Consider the following 9,024-nt stretch of genomic DNA (forward strand, 5'->3'; position numbering starts at 1 on the left):
TGATACCTGTTGGTATTGTAGGGGGTGTAATGGAAGACAGTGTGCAGAGCTTATTTGTTGTGCTTGCTCATTACAGATTTTCACAGGGGTGAGCAAATGTCTGGATTTGCCCAGCCTCAGGTCCCAGAGAAGCTCCACACCAAGGGCGTTTGGGTGATGCAGGCTCTCCTGCACCCAAAGGATGCTCCAGCAAGCGTCACTGCATCAGGAGGACGAGCCTTTGCCTGGATTTTCTTTTTCTTTTCCAATAGTTTGGAAAAGGGTGCAGGGATTCCTTTTGCAGATTGTGACTTTCAGGAAACAAAGAAAGTGAGAGAAGGTGACAATGTTTCCATACAGACTGCTCACAACCTTCTCCAAGCCTGGACAGCAAACTCCAACTGCATCCCCATCACATTCCCAGCACTTTCTGTCTGTGGCTCTCATATTGCTTGCTTCCTCCTGAAGTATTTTTGTGTCGCAGAAATGGTTAAATGTGGAGCAAGATGAAGGAGTTTGTTTTAAAGGTATTTTGGTATCTGCAAATGCAGATAGTTGCGTGTTAGGCATTCAGAAATGAACAGGCCCCTAATTACTGTTGATCTCAGAGTCAGTTAGGTATTTTTGAGAATCACAATAGGCCCCAGGAGGGGACTTTCTCCTGAGTCCCTGTGTGTGGTGCTTCCTGTTGTATAGGTATCTCTCACGACATAAATAAAGCCAATCAGGAGAGAAAAATAGCGCAGGGGCTGAGAGCGACTTTCGCCTATCTGAATCTGGCTGATTCAGATCTTGCCCGTAAATCTGCTCCCAAGTGACTTTTCAAGGTTCAATCACACTTTGATCTTTAACTCTCATCTTCTTTGTGATGTAGCTATTTCAATTTCATTAATTAGACCAATAGCAATTTCTCCGCCTGCAGTAAAGTAAATAAGCAAAAATAAGCCATCAAACCTTCTGCTGGATTCACACCTGGCTGTTTAAAATGCTCACAAAACCACCCAGGATGGAGGGTAATTGTATTATATTAAACTGATATCCACAGTCTTTCAACAAGTTTCTCTGTGTCCATTTATAAATATTTTATATGTGCGGTAAAAGTCCTTTCGCTTTTCACAAAGCTTTCTCTCAACTCTGTTAAGTCTATGTGAACACCTCCTTCCTCATATTTGCTATATACAGTATCAACAACCTTTTATGAAATTTGTTCTTTATCTGGTACCCTGAGACAAGGCAATCTTCTGGTTTCTGGGGTGAGTTTGCAAGAGAAGTTTTATTGTTTTTAGTAGCTCCTTAGTTCATACATTTGAAGGACTGGAAGTTTTAAGCACACACACACACACAAAAATAAGGTTTCTTTTGAATTTACAGTCATATTCTGGTTGAAATTATAATTTCTGTTTTCAAATACAACATCAGTGTGGATATCTGAAATGCAACATCTTGTTTAATCATGAGACCAGAAGCTGCATTTATATTTTGTTTTTATATATCCTTACTACAAAACCTCATGTTAATGCTTGAACACAAAGTGCCAGTCACAAGGTAAGAAGAAACGGGGATTTGCAATAATAGTCCGTTGAGCAGCTGGAAGAGAATGAGCAGCAACAGAAGAGACTGGTAACTCGCCTGGGCAGCAAAAGTCAGAGCAATGCTACCCACGCAGCTCAGGTGCACAAGGAAACGGTGCCAAAACCAAAGTAAAGATTAAACAGAGGACTGGCAGCTATGTGCAGTCAATGGAGATGTCCAACAGAGAATTTGTGAAAACAAAACTAGGATTTCTTTAAAATCATAACTGCTCGTCTGTACGTGCAATGGATTGTGTCAGAGTGATGAAGAATTTGAAGAGTGCGGAGTTCTTGTCCAAACTCTCTTGGTTGTGACCAAATGTGCAGGTCTTTTGTTGAGATGCATGGTACCTGGCCATTGCTGCAGTGCCTGCTGGGCTGTTTTCTTTTTCCTATCCTGGAGATTCATAAGGCTGGTGCTAAAAGGCCTCGACCTGAGAGTGATGCTAGCCATGAGTGTCTGGTGGCACATCTAGGACAACTGGGCTGGGTACGGAGCTGTGAACATCTATTCTGTCGTGTCCTCTGCCGTAAGTTTCATCACCAGAGGTTGAGTACTTTGTGAAGTCTGATGGACACGTTACAGCTTTCTTCCACCAGCTGCAGTGCCTGCTGTATAAGAAACAGATCTTTCGCTCTGACCTAAATACTCTCCAACAATACCTTCAGTCAGTTTCTCCTGAGGACCCAGAAGTCAGGCTGTGTAACTGGAGTCTCTGTCCGTCAAAGATAAGTATTTTTTCCACCTTTTTTTCTTCACAGTCCTCATCTTCATGTGCAGGTGATCAAGGCCTGCTGCAACTGAGCTCAGTTTGATTCAACAACAGCAGATTGTACTATAACATGTTTTTCCTATGCATTATATTTCCTCTGTAATAATAGGTTTACTAGAAAGAAAATTGAAAAATATAACTGTAAATAATATATTATTGCAACTCTTCTTTATATGCAGTCATAGGATATCTGGGAGAATCAGCTAAGGACACTATCTTTTTTAGTTCTTTTTTTGTTGTTTTGTTTTGTTTTCCAGAAAGTCTGGTTCTGATATGGCTACTGAATATTGATTTTTTCTCTTTATTTGTGGGTAGATGTTCTTTTCATTAAGTGATAGACCCATCAGAATTTGATTTCCTGACAAATCCCCATAAATATCTCTTTTTATTTCGCTTATGGTTTTCTTTGTTTACAGGCACGTCCTTAGGGACATTTCTCCTCCTCAGGAGGAGCTACAAATGCCCTCTCAGTTATCTGCACAGGACTAGGCCTGTTTGGTTGGTGACAGCAGGCTGGCTCTCTTTCAGTTCTTAGGGATGAGGAAGCCAGTAGTAGCAGCCACATGCTTCACTGTCAGTCTTTGTTCTGACCTATGGCAACTTCCTTAAAATCGGGGACATTTTTAGCTGCTGACGACCTTCCGTGCAGCTTTCATTGCCACCTTGTAGTGGCAGTTTGGTACATCTTCAGCCAGGAGGTGCGTTGCTGCAATGTCACCTTTAACTGCCTGACTGCGCTCTCCCAGACTGCACTGATCATATTTACATTGATTAATATGTTGTGCTGAATAACGAACGATCAAAAACCTTTGTATAACCAGATTTCCTCTGCAAGTGACAGCGCCTCACTTAGACTCGCAGACCTGGTGCTGCTGCTGCATGCAGCCATCCCTCCCCTTACGCTCGGCAGTCGTCCTGAGTAAACTCACTGGATCTGAATCCCGTCCCTCATGCAACACAGGCCAGGCTTTGGCTTTAAGGCACTGTTTGTGTTGGAGGGACATATAAAATGGGGACAAAGTGCCTGAAGGAAGAGGACTAAGGTCATGGCATCACGGCAGGGGGTGCCCATGTTGGAGTCTCTACGAAAAAGTAGTGTAACTAGCATTGTCCTCTGCTGAACGCGAGGAAGGTGATGCTGTCCCTGTCGTCTGTATCAGGGTTATCAACACCAAATGGGTGCCTGAGCAGAAAGTACGTATCTTCTTTACCCTGCTCTTTAAACAGTATGTTTAGTCAGAAGTTACCTGTGGAAAACTAGGGCATTTTTCATATTCTAATTCTCGCTCTGCATGCAATGAAAGGGAATTGCATCCAATTTGCTAACCTTTATTCCCAGATGCATATTTTGATTGCTAATGCTACATGAAAATTGTAGCTAGCCCCCTGCAAGTAAGCATCAGGCATTTTGGCTAAGGCAAAAATTACATATGAACTCATCACTGGGGAGACAGAATGGCATGAGAACCTATTTGGATGCAACTTGCATCCAGCAGCTCTGCCGCTTGAGTATGACCCTTTACCGGGTCCTGTTCACTTTAGTGTCTACAGAAAGGCCTAAAAACCCCTGTAACCAATATGCTGTCTTTCTGCAAAACCTCCTTGAGACAAGATGGGGTTTTTATTTCCTATTCTGGGCTAGCTGGGCGTTGCCACAGGGCAGTGTCAGGGGATGTATGGCCCCACAGACCAGTGTGGCCCCAGGCTGGTCCCTAGTCGGGGAGCAGGGGACATGCTGCAGACCTCAGCACAGCCATCTCACCAACAGCCCACTTGTCTGGGGATTGGAACATTTACCTGGGGTCCTGCTGCCGTCCTGCTAACCGGTGGTGAGAAAGCCAAGTCCTTTCTCATCTCACTTTCCCCATATTTTAAAGAGCTTCAGAAGTGCTCTGGGATCTGCCAGAACAAGGTATTGTTATTAAAGGTTTACAGGTGAAACTATCTGTCTTGATTTTCCCCTGTATCCACTAGGGTGGACAAATCAAATCTTTTGTCTCATTTAGTGGGGGAAAAAAAGTCTAATTTACTAAATTTCACAACATTCGGCCAAGGAAATTATCCTCCTGTTTCTGCTGTGTCTGGGATTCTGCTCTGGTCTGTCTCAGTACGGCACAGGCAACTGGTAAAGATTTCAGCTCTGGACTGCTGCATTGCTTTCCCTCCTGATAAAAACAAATTACTTGCAAAAACTTGTGCACTGTTGGGATTTTCATATGTTTATATTTTCTGTGTGAAGCATGTAGCAGCAATTTAGCCACATAAATTTGAAGAAAACAGGATGTCCTTCAAAAAAAATCCACACAACAACACACACACATATATATTATATATATATATATATATATGTATATATATATATATATATGTATCCCCCAAGCCCCAAATGGATTACTTATGCAAAGTTTTTGATGCTATGGAGCACCTGCACATCGTTGTTTTCAGTCTGCTGTGAACAGTGATCAAGGTCACTAGGAATCATAGTGGGGCATGAAATGGATCCTTTCTTACCAGCTGGTCATAGTGGCGGTACCTGCAGCATCAAGTTGTTTAAAACCTTGCAAACTTTTCCTCACAGATGTGACTACATTTTTGAGTGTTTTATGTGTTGCATGAGAAAGAATTTGGGCAGAGTAAAGCACCCCCCATTTCCAATAAATAATTACGAAGGGTCTGCCAAAACAGCAGTCCCCTGATAGGTTATAATGCCGCTCGGTGTAATGCGCTCCCCATGCATTTCATCATGGACATGAAATCTGGACCAATTATCATTTTCTCATACTGTAGCTTTTAAAGTATTTTTATTTTCTTTGTTACTGTCTAGTTCATTAAACAGGGCTTGCAAGCTCCCAGTAACAGGATTACTATTGACAATTTCATTAGAACTATAATTCCACCGCTTGTGCGCCTTCCAGGGAGAACCATCGCAGTCCACAGCCACAGCCCGTCCACCTCTGCTATAATCGTGTTTGCAGCTGCCTACGGCTCTTCCCCCTTGAATTTGGAAGGGCCAAAACTGCCAGTTTTCTTAAAATGGGTTTTATCTGTGTATTACACCAGCCCAGGTAGTTCCTGGTGAATTATGGAACTGTCAGCTGCGGTCTGACCCTCTGCATATTGGGAAGGATGCTTAATGTACAGGTGCAGTAAGTTTGTAATTGCAATTTATATATAGCAGTGCAATGCCTGGCCTGGCAGGTAAATACCAGCAAACAGCACAGCTTGAATGGGAGCAGTAAACGTGCAAGTAGCAGGTTTGTTAGAGATCAGCAGCTGGTTTGATTGCAGGCTCCTTGGAACAGAAAATGTCTCAGCTCTTCTCTCTCACCTCTTTCTGGCCAGACATGTACTACAGTAGCACGCAGTGCTGTGGGTTTCTCAGTCCCCTTATCTTTGTTTTCAGGTTAACTCAGGATATTAAAAATAACAAACCCAAATGTAGCTTGGATGAGTTGTTTAATTTTTTAGTTATTATTTGTCTTGCTGTTGGGTTTACAGGATCCATTTGACCAGGGGCCTTTCCTCTAGTAGAGGAATAGCAGTGGAAAACCAGAAAAGACAAAATCCTCCTCCTCTGCTCCGAGTCTTCCCTCTGTGTCGACTTGTGCGTTGAGATGGATGCTCTTTCAGTCGAAATAGCAACCAGAGCAATGAACTTTTCTTTAAGTAAGTTTGTAGATCAGCTCTTGGAATGTAAGATTTTTGCTGTGTTATCCAGCAGCACTTTTTAGTGTTCTTGATGGAAAAATTTTCAAGATTATTTAGATCAAGAACAATCTAGAAGAACAGATGGGGAACAGGTGTGAAATCGTGGCCCCAGTGACGGGGAAATACAATCTGGAATCAAACTGAATAAAGATAATGGTCCCTTCTGACCCCAAGGTGCGTTTATTTGATGTCATGAGATAACATCTCCAAACATCTCAGGGTGCTGTTTGTACTTGTTGGCAGGATCTTTAAGAAAGAAAGTTGACAGCTAAAGAAATATTTCTATTTAACATAGCGTAAAAGGGATCAGAAATAACTGTGTTCTGTAAGCTATCTAACCCAGTGAGCTTTGTTCTTTTGGGCGGGCTGGTGGAGGACATAAATGGGATGTCAGTATTCAAGGGAGAGAGCTGGGAGAGACACTTCTTTCTAATTGTATAAACTGCTTTTAATTGAATGTAAGTTTTATATCTCCAGTTATCCCATAAAGATTGTATTTTATTCTGCACTGACACTCTAGAAAGATCTTTTTCGATGCACTTTTAAGACACTGTGTATTTGACCCACTAAGAACAACAACAACAACAAAAAGGCAAGCAGATGGGTGCCTAACACTGAAGACGAGCTGCCCAGGTGCTGCTGCAGGGCGCTGGGAGCAGGCAGCAGCACCTGGGCGGGCTCCGGGCACGGCTGCAGGTCCCCATGGGTGGCCTCGCCGAGCTGCTGCTCGTTTGTTCACCGTGTGCCCCGATGTAGTTGATGTCTTTGCACGTGTAATTAATTATGATTTATTTGAAATCCCTCTGTAAAGCCTTGTTCCTCAATTTCCTACAAATCAAATTCCGGAAGGCTAGATTGGATTTTCAGGTTTCCTTCAGTTGGTTTGAGGTCTGTCTGGCGTGCCTACCCACGGGCAGGGAGACGCTGCTGTCCAGCCAGAGCTAACAACCTGTGTGGAGAATACAAAGGCTTTCTTATGCTGGTAAGTTTATATCTGACATGTAAACTTCCCAAATTTGTTTGTTTGTTATGGGGTACGGTGCATGGTAATGGAAGATGTATGTCCTTTCCTTATGTCTCCTTTATGTTGTAAATTATGTGCACATCACTTAGATATTGAGTTAAAATGTGTATTTTTAATGGAGGAAACAAGTACAAGAAAAAGCATGCTTTCGTATTGGTAAAACATTAAAAGGGAGAAAGTAGCTAAGGAGAAAAATAGTTCTGTAGTTCCCCAGCCAACTGCGGCTTGCTCGTGGGCAACCTTAGGAGCCGCTGCGTGTGCTGGCACTGCTGGGAAACGCTGGAGTGCCCCAAACACAAACTCTGAGGCACACTGATGCGTTGAGGGCCTCAGCTCTGCAAAGTTAAGCGTATGTTCAATTGCTGCAAAAGGAAGTGCGTATATTTTTCAGCTCTTACCCTTGTCCAGCAAACATTGCAATTGTGTGTCCGGATTGAGTCTCAGCAAAACTAACCCCCAGCTCAGCGCAGCTCTCGTCACTCTGTGCAAATTGCCAAATGATGCTTTTCAGACAAGGCGATGGCAGGTGCGATCGAGGTCCTGTAAGACTGAGGAGGGAAGTCTGGTGTTCCTGCTTTAAAGATTATAGCTGATTGAATCTGTGAAAGAGAGAAAATTGCCATGGTGTGAATGGGGAGGAGGAGGAGAGAGGGGACGGACTGATTCTGAGCTCCTAACTGTGAGAGTCTCCACACTGCAAAGTGCAGGCAAATGGGTGCTTTCTTCCCAGCTCCCCCGAGGCAAATCGCGGAGGATGTAGCGCAGATAGACATGAAAACTGCAGACCTTCTTAGCAAGGTATGTTGGAAGTGGAAAATGTCTTGGCAAAAATAATTGTGTGTGTTTTAGTTTAGGAGGTAGCTTGGGAGGGGTACTTCAATAGTCTTAAAATAGAGAGGGTTATGAGCTGATGACTCTTCTCCATGTCCACTCTCTGTTGAATAAGAAAAAATTGACTTATTTTTTTTAACTTTTTATTTTTTTCAGCTCAGATATAAACTTGGTGGCCATGGGGATAGGCTGAGAGTGATTGCAAAACCTTGTAATTAGTAGTGTTAAATAACAGGTTTGACAAACACCTGTGTGAATGCCCCACAGATGCACCTGACCCTGTCTGAGAGCCCAGGAACGAACTCTCTGAGCCTTGTGACCCTTCCCAGCTTTGCTTCTGTGGCTTTTTGCAAATGGCTGCCCGTGTAGCTGAGGACAGGAGAAGTTCGAAGTGGGGCTGTTTTCAGCAGGAGTTGTTTTATCTGCTCACATAACTTTTTCAAAGGCTGGATTTATTGAAAAAAACACACAAACCTAGCAGGAACCCGAAGGAGAATGGCATTGGGTTTGTTTGGGTTGAACATTGCTGGGCTTTCTGGGCTGGCTGAATGCAAGGGTGGAGTGGTTAGCACCTGTGATTTTTTTGATGGACTGCAGGTGATAAGTAGACAGAAACCATTCAAGTGGTGGTTTTGTTCTTTAACACTCCTATAAGTTGCTGGGACTTCTGTCCTTTTTCCTTCTGTTTGAGACAAAGGTGAGTTGCTCTTCTTCCTTCGATGAAAGTCTGGACTCTTCTACCTGCAGGTCAGTGGGTGTCTTAAGAGCTTGGTAGGAAGTTTACTCTAACTTGTCTGGTGTTGTCCATTGCCTTTTAACCAAGTGTAACATGACAAAAGTGTGTTGCTCGGATGAGCTACCTGAAAGTGAAAAAGACTGCTAGGACTTGGGAAAATCGGGAGTGTGCACGTTCAAAAGTAACTTTTAAATAGCCTTAACGTTGATTTTCCTAGAGCAACAATTTACAGCTCATCCCTATCTAGGCTCAGAAAGGGTGGAGTAATAGAAATACATCTTTGCTTACTGTATGTGTGTGAGGTGCTCTCTGAAGCACAAATGTTGTGATGTGGCTAATACAGGAAACCTACAGGAACACACACAGCAAATTAAAAATAAATAAAATTCTTGTGCCTGTAAC

The 9,024-nt window shown here is 43.1% G+C and overlaps 1 long non-coding RNA gene across 2 annotated transcripts; it reads right to left on the minus strand.

The window, feature by feature from the left end:
- Nucleotides 1–6,855: 6,855 nt before the first annotated feature.
- Nucleotides 6,856–8,068, minus strand: LOC137853215 (uncharacterized). 2 transcript variants are annotated; one of them, XR_011094334.1, is made up of 3 exons: nt 7,842–8,068; nt 7,454–7,654; nt 6,856–6,980 (listed from the first exon to the last, which is right to left on the minus strand). It is a non-coding gene; the product is annotated as an uncharacterized lncRNA (long non-coding RNA). The 2 variants fall into 2 exon arrangements; XR_011094333.1 differs by having other exon boundaries at nt 7,734–7,872.
- Nucleotides 8,069–9,024: the final 956 nt, after the last annotated feature.

Source organism: Anas acuta, chromosome 3 (genome assembly GCF_963932015.1).
Source record: "Anas acuta chromosome 3, bAnaAcu1.1, whole genome shotgun sequence".
Classification (NCBI taxonomy): domain Eukaryota; kingdom Metazoa; phylum Chordata; class Aves; order Anseriformes; family Anatidae; genus Anas; species Anas acuta.